Source organism: Apaloderma vittatum, unplaced genomic scaffold, assembly GCF_000703405.1.
Source record: "Apaloderma vittatum isolate BGI_N311 unplaced genomic scaffold, ASM70340v1 scaffold16250, whole genome shotgun sequence".
In the NCBI taxonomy this organism is placed as follows: domain Eukaryota; kingdom Metazoa; phylum Chordata; class Aves; order Trogoniformes; family Trogonidae; genus Apaloderma; species Apaloderma vittatum.
The window spans coordinates 70,727-83,137 of NW_009693081.1; positions in this window are offsets into that span (position 1 = coordinate 70,727).

A 12,411-nucleotide genomic window follows, 5' to 3' on the forward strand; every position below is an offset into this window, starting at 1 on the left:
CCGCTCGTGGGTCATGGATGCTGCCGGGATCCAGGAGAGAAGAGAGGCTGAGACCCGGCGCCGGGAGGGACATGGATGTGAAAGCGGTGGAAATTCTAAGGCTGCCCTTGTCCTTTTAAATAGCTGCAGCCAGGGGACTCCACTCGCTGGCTGGGGTGCCCCAGGTATCCGGTTTCAGCAAACATCAGCTAATGAGCAGAGATCCAGCCTCCGCGGGGCCGGTTCAGGGCTGCTCTGCAGGCGCGGGGGGGAACCCCAGCACCCCTCCAGCAAGAGATGGAGCAGGGATGAAGCTGGAGGGAGGGCTGAGGGTGAAGAGCTGCATGCCACGCTCACTGCTGCTGCAGGCTGGGGGGCAGAGGCTGCGGCTCCTTGGGCTGCAAGGTCTGCAGGGCAAAGGACAGGTCCTGCGAGGTGCTGAGCATCCAGCGCAGGTCTGAGGCACCAGCGAGGGTCCGGGCATCGAAGCTGAACCACCCTAGGGTCTCGTTCCACAGAGATATTTTGTGTCTTGCCACAATGTGCCCCGAGACAGAAGGAAAGACCAGGCAGAACTAAAGCACCTCGAACTAGTTATAGGCACTAAACTCAGACATTCCTGACAAAATAAACCACAGCCACAAGTAGGATCAATATCAACCCTCCAAGTACCTGAACTTGAAGCTAGAAGGGAATGATTTTACGCGCTCAGAGCAGAAAATTCAAGGACCCACTGGCCTGACTCAGCAATGCAGGTTTTAATTCAAAAAACTGACCTCAGAATGTGACCAGAAATTAAGGTTTCCACCATAAATCAGATCTGCTGTACACATGACATCTTCAGTTACCATGCATGCTAAAGACTTCTGTCATTTAATACATATATTTGACTTAGTTGTGGTTGCTTGCCAAGACTGTGGTTTTGCATCTCCCAATTTCTATAGGCATAAGATTTTATTCATACCTTTGCTCTGGAGCATCTGTATTTTGCTTCCTTGCTTGCGGTTACAGATGAAGCTTTAAGTAACAATAACAAAAATTCAAGACAAGCAGTGTTATGACGGGGGTAGATAACTAACAGCCTCACAAGTCCACCGTCCTCAGGAAAACCTTTTCAGAAGATTACTGCTAAGTTACACATCCCTATACTTGTAAGAAACTCCTATGCACAAACAAACCTGTCTCAAAACCCTCTGAAGGCCCAGGAGCTCAGAGCACCCACCCAGACCAGCTCTGAGGACTGGGACTTCAGGGACAAAAGGCGGTCACACAGCTTGTCAGAAATCACATAAAATCCCTATTTGTGTTAGCTATTTTTCCCCAGCTGTTTTTTTCCATGTTTCTCAGTCATGCATTCCTCACTGAGAAGCATACTGTAGCCAGCCCTAGGTGTTTAACATAAAGCTTTAATCTATTAAAAAAATGCTTTGCAAAGAAGCGTGTAGAAATTCCTGTGCTGTGGAATACTGCTTATATCCTCCTGCTCAAGTATTTATTAGCCTTCCTTCCCCTTAGAAAACCTTCTCTACTCAGAAAAGAACAAGGCCCCAGCTTCCCAGAGGGAGAAAAGAAAGCAAAAATGTGCTGCATCTTTTTGCAGAGATGTATGGAAATGGATGCCTATGGGTGGCCGGTAAGGACTGGCAACGCTTCAGGTCCGCAGCATTGCGCCAAGGACCACCATAAAACATGCTTAGAGCCCCATCCTCAAATATTCTGTACATACACAACTTTGCTCAGATGAACACTTTTCAAACCAAAACACATGCATAAAAGCTTTGCTAGCGTGGAGACATAAATGTAGCCCAGCAGTAGGAAAAAGGGAATTAGTTTAAAACAAAAGGAAACCCAACATTGCTGAAGCCAAGACTAATGCCAAGTGAATTCAGGTTCAAAAATTAGACCTCATTCTTCAGAAAGAGAAAAGCCACAACATATGATCTGAATAGAAATATATTTAGCAGATTTATTTTTCTTCCCTTCCAAATTTAAATAGAAGCCATTTTAAAACACTAAATAAACTGAAGCAAATCAGCACAGCAGTGAAATGAATAAAAAAAAAAAGTCAAAAAGAGGAGTTGGCATTGGCTGTTCTGGTTTAATTAGCCAAAATAAGAAAAGTACAGGGGAGGAGGAAATGCCGCCGCACACCACACAACATCGGGAATGGGGAAAAGAACACTTGTTTTTGACAAAACGCACCTCTCCAAAAAAGCAGCATGTCATTACTGCCTGAATAAGTACAGCACTGAAAATGTTCATCCGCATTTAGCCAGTTTCCAGAAGAATCAGTACCCACCTCTCCTCAGGACCTGTAGCTTGGTTAATGCTCTTATTAATATACCTTTGTGTCTTTGCTCCTCTTGGAGAGCCAAGCGTGAAGGCGTCTAGGAGCCGTGGCGAACGCGTTACGGCTGTGCCACATGACTCACAGTGCCCGGCTTCGAGGCCCAGAGCAATCCCAGTCCCTAACCTGGGCTTGCCCTCCCAGTTTGGCTTGGCCTGAAGGACAACACTGAATTACAGTTCAGTTCTTACCTTTGAACAAGTCAGAAAAGTGTCCTGGATCACTCACTGTTCCCCCTCTCAGAAATCACAAGGAATTACAGGGATGTATTTGGATATATTTAGATAAATAACCCTATTCAGGTTTAAAACTGTGGTATGACAAGGCAGAAGGTACAGGCAGCATGAAACCCGAGGCATTGGAAAAAAAAGCTTGTGGGAGGGATCAAAAAAAGCGTGAAGGAGAGCTGGGATAAAGAGCCTTTCACTCCCCTCTGGGCTGAGGACCTGCACCCAGCCGCATCGGGGGTGTCTCTGCTCAGAACCCAGCTCAGGGTGGTTGGAGCTGTAGGAAAAGGGCACCCACGGTCCCTGCATCACAGGAGGGTGCAGGTACATGGCCACGTGCTGTGGTGGCCCAGGTACGTGTACCGTACGGAGCAGGGCTGCTGGGGAGGGCTGGTTCCACACCTGCAAACCCAGCAGGAACAGAAGATCAACCATGCACACAACTCGTCATCGTCCCTCAGCCCACACAGAGTTACAGCTGCGATATAGGAGCAACTGGCTGTGCCAGCCTCCAGCTCCTGGGGATGTCTCTCTGGGCACTGACCGAGCACCCACGCTGCAAACGTCAGCAGCCCTGGAGCAAGAAGCCCCGGGAGAGCTGCTGGCAAGAGCCTGGTACCAACCCTTGGCTACCAGGGCAGCAATGAAACATTTGCACCAATGCCCATTTCTATCCCTTCTTACCCCCTTTGAGGGCCACACAGTCCCTCTGCCCTTACATGCTCCACACTTCACTGCAACGCTCTCCCAGGTATAGAGTCCCCTGCATGGGTCTTCCTAACCTCTACGTGACTTCTCTGTTCAGATCCTGTATTTAATGTGACCATAGCGGCTCTTCGCTCACTCACAAGCTCTATTTGACTGACTGACACTAATTCAAATCCTGGACCAAAAGGCTTCCCTATGCTGTAGGGCCCTGGGTATGAGCAGAAACCTGCTGATGGACTTCATTTGGTTGCTGGGAAGTCTCTCCACCCGTGGCCAAGACGAGATCTCCGGGAAGGCAGAAGCTGCCCTGGCTGGAGACCAGTTAAGCTGATGTGTCTGTTCGTTCTCTCTTTCTGGCTTCAGCCATCACTGCAAGAGCAGGTGGTTTCACCTGAGGAGCAGAACATGCAGCACTTCTGATTTTAAGGACTGCTGTTTGACAGCTATTTTGTGATGCAAAAGCTGCTATAGCTTATGTTTCTTGCTCCCACTGCACTGTAGACTATTATACAGGAGATGTACTGAAAGCTCAAAAATATGTATGTAACCAAGCTACTGCCCAGTGCTGTTTTCCCTCTCTCCTCAGCCTTTCTGACAAAGCTTATCCCATCCTGTGCCACAGGCTAGCGGTGACATGTTTGAACTTTTGCAGCCGTTTGATGTAAAATGTTTTAAATTCTTTTTGGGAACACTAAAGGCTTTTGTCTCTTGACCGGTGCTGTGGGGATGCAATGTCTGGCAAAGACTGATCTTTCTGTGCTTTCCAACTATACCATATCACATCGGGCTGCCCAGCCAGCCGAGAGGTAGGAATCGCTGTTAATGATTAAATGGAGCTTTTTCTGTTAAAAAGAAAGGAAACACAGTGAATCATTAAACGGAGTCTTTTTCCATTAAAATGAAAGGAAACACAGTCCAGCGATACAAGTCCAAGCCCAAGGAAATGCCGTCTGCTCAATACAACTCTGTCATACGCTTCTTTTCAGATATTTAAACAACTACAGTTTTAAAGGATGGCTGTAAAGCAAATTATTCAGCTGATAATGTGAGCAAGCAGTGTTGAACGGACAGGTAAGCCATGACAGAATAACATACGCTTTGGCAGGGAAATACTACAGCTCCTAAATCCCAGCCATCTTTATTTAAGGTATCAGGCAAAAGCTGATGGACATTACACTAGTATGTGATAGTGTCTCGTGATCTAAATAATTTCCTGCATATTCAGGACAGTTGTCACTGTGTTTTGGAAGTGAGAGCTTTTGGGAAGTGGTCAGTTCCATCTGCTGTAGGAAAGACAGCCCTGTGTACTGGTGCCGGGCAGGCTGCTGGGAGCAGTTTACTGGTCAAAGGGAGATCATACCTGCCTTGTGTCAGGAGGAAACTGAAGTGGAAACAATAAGGCAAAATGAAGGAAGGGTGAAACTAGGCAGAATTGAGACGAACATCTCTTGGGCTACACCCTGCACTGGGCTCACTAATGACACCAAAAAGGCTTCTTTAGCAGTGGCAAGGATGAGACACCTCTGCATGTACAGGCACACATACATTAAGCAAAAGCATGTACTCCACTAAATTGAGATATCAACACGAAACCAACTTCAATTTGGTTTGTGTAGTCCAAGAATAACCAAGGTACAAACCAATCATAACAGTGGAATGCTTAACTTAACCTAAGCTACAATGAACTGCCAGGTCACCACTTCCTTTAGCAACCGGATGGAGCTATTTCTGCACCCAGTCGCTCATCACTGTTCTGATGAAAAGTGATGTGGCTGGTCAGTAGGTGAAAGGTGTTGCTTCATTTCTTAACAGCTGTTTCACCCTGGATGGCTCAGGCTGACCCAGTTGCTCTTCCCTGCCTGGAGGCTCTGGTGCCCAAAAGATCACACGCTGGCCTAGATCTCAGCAGAGCTTGGGTTTGGTTTTCACTATTCCAGTGACCTACAGGGCGACCTGAAGCAACTTAAACCATTGCTTTTGTGCCATTATGTTCTTTTCTCTGTGATATAGATCATCTTATGTGTAAAGAGGCTCAAGACCTTCAGACGTAAAGTGCTGCCAGTGAACTGTTATTGCTTTACTATGCAGTTGGCAGCAGCCTCTCCCTCCAACAAAAAGTGTAAATCTACTTCCCAACCAGCTTTTCTATTCACCACAACCTGCCACCATCCAGATGCACAGTTCATTAGAGATCGTTCCGTTTTATCTGGCTGTAAAGTCCCCCTGTAAAAAAAAACCCTGCTGATTAAACATGCAATTCAAATACATCTTCTGGAGTACAGGAGACAATCCCTCGCACTTTATCTGCACTGACTGAAATGCAATCTGCGCCACTTAGAGCAGAACAATGCTTGATTTCTTCATACTTCACTTGAATTGTTAACACATAAAGCAGAAACACAGCCTGTTTTCACAGAGAAGTTCTCTTCTGACATACTCAGTATGTTAACCGAGAGTGTACAAACCTGCTTCAAAGTTAATCAGCTTTTTTTTCTTCCAGCAAACACACTTCTTCATATCTGCACACTCTCTCCTCTCTCCACTTCAATAGCAATAGTATTTGGTAAAGCTCTCCAAACTAGAGCCACTGCAGAAAGACTGTATTTGCTGATATTTGGGTAAGAACTAATAAAAGACCTGGTTGTGTCTCTCCTCCTCCAATTCCAAACACCTTCCCCCCCGCCTCCTCATCAAGTCAATATTTATACATCTGCTGGTGAAACAAATCCCCTTCTCCCTAAAGAAGAGAGAAATAAAATGAAGTGATTGAAACAGGATTCCATAGAAGGGGGACTTTTTTTGCTTATTTGTTTTCAGAGCTTAGGTAGTGTTTTGTTGTGTGTTTGTTTTTTTTTAAATTTGATTGTAACTTAAATGCAATTGTACAGTAGAGAGTACATCAAAAGCAGCTTCACAGTGGGACCTTTCATTAAGGACCAAAAGCTCAGTAGCCCTTTTTATGCTGACAGAGTCATTCAGTGGATCTGGTGGACACAAGGCTCAGGTATGTCAGGGCTTGGACCGTCTCCATTCCCACTCAACCCTCTCGAGATGCACTTGGCTCAGCCCTGACGGGGATGAACTTGCCGAGCGAGAAGCAGTTAACGTTCCAGCATGTTAGATACAGTATAAACAATTTAATCAGCATTGTTCTAGCTCTCCCAGCATGGAGATCCTGTCCAAAGCTTCTCAGGGCCAAGGAAAAGACTCACGTTGACTTCTCAAGCCTCCAGAACATGCCCTGGTTTCACCAGGACTTCTTGCCTGGACAGACCCAGGGCTAACACCAGCCTTTCAGGTGCACAGTTCCTTTGAAGAGGAAATATCTACCAGTAACAGCTTTGCTCTTTGCGACAAACTGCTTTGCTGGTCCTCTCCTTCCACCCACATTAAGGTTCTTGGGCTCACCTTTTCGTGCGATTCATAAACCCCTTTACAAAGGCAACAATCAGACCATCAGGGACTCTGATCCCACCAATGTCTCTGCTGACAAAGTGTGTTCTCTGCCAAAGGCAAATCCCCCTGAACTACGCACCTGGACCAAATCCCACTCGGCTCTGCAGTGCTTGAATTTCCAGCGTGAGCTCCCCTGTGGCAGCCGACCAGAGTATTATGTGCGCAGCACAATTGGCATCTCTGCACCGTTAATCAGGAAAGCCTTTATTTTAGTTCGGGTTTTCTTATCAGAAGTATCTATTGTTCAATGCTACATAATAAAGTCATTATTCCTATTATTATTGTCTCAAAACACAGAATTCCAAATCCTATTGCACAAGATAAGTAAAGTTTTTACAGAAGAGAGAGTGACTGGGATGCATTTCATTAAGCTGCCAAAAAAACTGTTTTCCTGGACTAGTTACTCTATAGCAGGCAGCTTGACAGTCTTTCTAACATGGTTTAGGAAGATTTAAACTCCACACTTGTTCTTGATATAAAATGACAGAGTGCACTGACTGCAGCTAAGCAGCCCCCATTCACCATGTAGAGACCCAGGACCAGATTTGTATATACTTGTAAAGAGAAATAAATACACAAAGAGTGCCAACACTCGATAGCATCCTCTCCATGCTTTCAGGAAAAAACAAAATGAAACAAAACAAGCGGGGAGTAAATGTTAGTAAAGCTAGTAACAATCTTGCATTTCCACTGCTTACGGTTACAGCAATAGAACTGTGAGGAACTTCTGGGCGTTCAGCTGAAATTGGTATTTGTGGAATAGCACAGAGAATTCGGCCCTTATATGTTTCCAAAATGTAGCCACAGGAGTAAGTCCTCATTTGCAGTATTCAATGGCATCACTACAGAGAAGTCATTATACAGGCCAGATCAAGACATTTTTAAGCCTCCTTCTCATTTGCCACTGCCCCAAAGCCTGTGAGGTTGCAGAAAAGTCTTGTCACTGACAAGGGTTAGTTCAGGGTCAAATTCTACACTCCAAAAACCAAGGAAGGAGCACTGTTTACTCTTCGGTTTCTCAGAAAACAGTCAAATCCCTCTTCACATGGAACATGTGTCATCAGCAAACCTTTCCACTGGCAAACTCGTCATGCCTCAGCATTTGCTTAATATGTAAAAGACATGTATGCTTTATCAATTTCAGCTCACTTCACAGCCTCTCTCTTTCATCTCTTATATTGCTTTTCTCTGGCATTTCTTTATTATGAGCTAACATTAAACTATTTGCAAAGGGCAACTTCTAATCTTGTCCCACCACTTAGTGTGTCTGGAGACACTCTTCTCCGAACGGCTCTTACCGTGGCTCTTTTGCCATCAGATCCCACACTTAGCACACCAGCTAGACCAAAACTCAACTGCAAGACTTGCATTAATCAGCAGAATGGAATAAAAGAGACTATTTAATGTTTTACAACTTCAAAGTCTTGAATCAGCAACAGTACTCTGCGAATATTCTTGTCAGTAGATACGCCCCAGGCAGGGGGCAGGTAGAGTGTTTTCTCTGTAATGCTGCACCTGACAGCCCCACTGTCAAGTGGGTAACGCTGCCTCAGTTGTTAATTAACGTGGGTAATGTGGGTCTCACCTTTGCCTTCCTCCAAATAACACACTCAGAACACGCAAACCAGCCATTCCCATCAAAGCATGATGAACAGGTCGTTAGCACAAAATCCACTTTGATGCCCTTAACGTGCCTTTCATCATAGCATCCCGAAAAGCACTTTGCAATTATTAATGCGATCCCTAATTCATGACCCACCCACGCAGTTTTTCCCTAATTCACCAGCTGGATACACAGAAAGCCCCAAACACAAGAGGTGCGATTTGAAAGGGATACCTGAGCGCTCACACATTGCTGGCAATCTCTGGGAGCTGTGCTTATCACCCCAACTTCAGAAAATAAAAGCAGACCCTTAGTAACGTTTCCCATCCCGATCACAGTGAGTAGCAAAGCAAGGAAGAGAACCCAGGGATCTGTCCCCGTCCTGCCACAAGCTCACAGATCCTCTCGACAGCATTGCGAAACACGCTGTCCTACGTATGTGGTCAGCAAAGGGAAAATAAAGTTTCTCTGTACTTAGCCCTTCATCCTGAACTGTTTTTTTCCCCTGACATACCATTATTAAACAACAGGAACAAACTAGTTTCTAGGCAAAACTTTCCCCAAAGTACTTGGAAGGCAGCAAGAAAGGCCAGGCTTTCTATTTTCCTCCTCCTTTAAAGGGCAAACAGCATTGAACTAACTGGAAATAGCGCTGATCAGCATTTTATTTTATAGCTTTGATTTAAATTCTTTTTTTTCTTTGTCCAAAGACCACCCTCTCCCCCTGGCAATACTAGGAGGGGACTGTGCTGAAAATTATAGATTCTAGAGTTTGCAAGAAAACCACCAAAGCTTAATTATAGCTATTGGCATGTCAAACACCCACTGAAGGCTTAATCCTCCCGTGGCCAGAAATAACCACACAAAGCAAAGGTAGCAAGCTGACATCAACCAGCCTCAACCAGGGACAGCTTCTTAATGCACTGGGGCATGCAGGTGAGCGAGGTGAACCGAGAGGAGACACCGGTGGGGGCAGTTGTCGCTGGCATCCCGCCAGCAGCATTGACCTAGTTTGTTTAGAGTTGTTGAGTGGGGTTTTTTTAACCCCCTGTAGAGCAGGGTTGTACAAGTTACTCCCTTCCAGACATCTTTCTCTCAGAACAGGTGTGAAGGACCTCAAGCCTCTGCTGTGGGATTCAGTACCTGTGCTGGGCACTATTAAAGCCCAGCACACCCGTGTTGCGTCCAGACTGCGTGCGTGCACCTCGTCCTCCTGGGTACCTGTGTGTCGGAGGGAAGCAGCCTTAAGCAGGTAGAGGTCGGACCCTCCTGGGAATCAGCAAATGTTTGGGCTGGTTTGCCCCAGCCCATCCCTGTTTGCTCTCGGGCTGTGCTGGCAGATCCTGAAGGAACGGTGCTTGTGGGCAGACTCCGTGCCGCCGACAGCTGCAGTCACATCAAAAGCTGTACATTTAAAGCAATGTTAAAATGCTTAGAGAAGGTGAGGCATCAGCTGGAGCATTCCCAGGGAGCCTAAGGAAGCTCCTGAGCATCAGTCCCTCTGGAGGGATCCTGGACCGAGACTGTTGCCAGGTGTTATGGGCTGAGCACTCTGCTAACGGGGCTCAGCAGCCCCAGACCTGTCGGTGATTTATGGCTGCTCATGCAGAGCCCCACAGACTGTGAACACAACCTTGTGACAGCCTTGGAAAGGCAGGAAGGAGTCCAATTAACCAGGGAGATGAGGTGGAGACAGGAGCAAGGACTCGGTCATTGTCACAGGCAAAGACTGATTTAGAGCTGGGGAGACAAAGCATAGAGCCACCAGAAACAACCCAGTCAAATGTTCTCTTTCATCCTCGTTTCATCAGCATGGGAAGTCCCCACAAATCACACGATGTTTTTTTGAGGGGATGAGAAAGGCTATTCAACCTGGGTTGCACTTGCCCCGAGGCGCCGCACGCCTGTCACCTTCCGCTGCAGTCACGTAGCCAGGTTGGTGCAGCGGTTCCCAGCACTCCTCACAAATAACAGCAGGCTGGACCACAAAGCCCTCATTTAGACTGGAGCGAGTGCATTCATGCAAAAACCCACAGCCGAGCTTTTAGGACCTGTAGGAATAAACAGCTGAGCACAGGAACACATGTTCCACATCACAGCCAGCACCTTGCACCTCTCCCGTGGGGCTGTTAAAGATCAGATACAGAAAGACCAAAGGCTGGACGCTCCCCACTGCAGGCTTGGGCTGTGTGGTGCTCGAAGGATGTGACTATGGGGACAGCATGTTCAGACAGGCTTAATGTCAGCTTGGGTGCTTCCAGCACCCAGAGAGTCCCCACACTTGCTTCGTCCCCCCGCTAAGACACACCACCTTTGCCTTGTGCACTGCAGAGCATGGACGTTACCTATGGGCTCCACCACCCATCCACTCCCAGCAGCCTGTGGGCTTCCCTACCCTCCGTTTTATGCAGCGGTGTCCATGTGACAAGCTCTGGTGAGAGCTGCTCCCCAGCCAATGCACACCGTAGACAAAAAGCTTTTGTAAGGAGGAGGGGCTCTTTTCTGTAGTGAACTTCATGGCGTGTACATCCAGGAAATTTGTCACTTAACAGCATGGCCCAGTGCCCAGCCTTTCCCCTCTCTAACACACTGTTTGAGTCACAGGTGACATCTGCAACCCCAGACACAACCAAGAGGCTGCAGTGAAACTGCTGAAGAAAGGAGATGGCCAGTGTCAGGCAAAGCAGAGACCTTCCCAGAAGCGCAGCACCAGTTCCTAAATACGTGGCTACAGCAACGCTCGGTACTCTCATATACAAAAGTGATCAAAGAAACGTCCTTAGATCTTGAACAGAGAAAGTAAACGGAATAAGAGCTAAAACTGAATGTGCTGGTTACTGAAAACAGCAGTATCACACTTACTTGTTTCCCATCTCCTGTGCACCAGCTTTAGTCCACTGAATAGCTACAGAATTCACTGGCATTATTCCTAATTTGACAATGATTTGGGAGAAGAGGGGACAAAGGCAAGCAAACAAAGCTAATTGCCTTCAATGTTTTGTTTATCTGGTTTTTGTTCAGCCAAACAAAGAGGACGTTCAGGTCCAAGCTGACTATGGAGCCACAGAACTCTTTTGCTCGGCTGGTCTGTTTAAAAACTGTTTGCAGTTTTGGCATCCAGCATCTTCGGCAACTACCACTTGCACGTACTTTCTTATCTCCATCTGGTCACTATAGAAACTCTGGTGACTTCAGCCACTATTACTACAGATTAATCAACCTTGCAAAGCCCCTCCAAAAAAGCAGGAAGTCCTCCAAGAGCCAATCTCTTGGTCATAAAAAGAACAAAGCCAGGAGGAGATTAATCACTGGATGCTATTTCCAATGCAAAAGTCCAAGCAGGAAAAGTCCCAATTTTAATAACAAAGCTGTGCGTTCTCACCCATCCACACCAACAAGCTTTTGTTCTTTGTGCCAGAGAAGAACACACTGAGCAGAAATGTAAATAATATGGCACGCTATGCCGGGAGAGCATGCTGCTGGCAATAGGCAGCAGAATATGGACTACACAAACCACAGTCAACCAGTTTTGCCAGCTCTGGTTGCCCTTCCCAGCATCTAAAAGATTTGCCAACACAGTCCAAGTGAGGCAGCAGGATTTCCAGGCATCAGACAGAGAAGTAAAGCATAGAAGGAGGAGTCTGGGAGGGCAAATCCAGCCTGCTGTGATTTCTAGTGAGGAGAAAGACACCCAGTTGAAAACAGATGTGCCAAAGATGTCAAGAACTGAAGTCACTTATACCTGTAAGTCTCAGAGAAAAACTCCATCAAAACACGACCAGCAGATGTTAAATAATCTGGTGAGAAACAGGCATGGCTATCTGCATGTGTCTGTGAGAAAACTTCAAGTTTGTCCCAGCACTTCAAGGTGGGATTTGACAGAATTTGAGAAGTCATCCAAAAGAAAAAGCCAAATCCTTAGAGCGTTACCTTTCCTAAAGTGCCCAAGCCAGCAGAGCTGCTCTGTGCAGCACTTGGGGAGGCAGCAAAGTGGTGATGCTGATGCAAATCATCAACAGTTGGGTCTAGTCCTTGCATCTTCTCAAATAGGGAGCAGAGGTAGCAGGGCAGGTGTCAGGGATCAGAAGCGT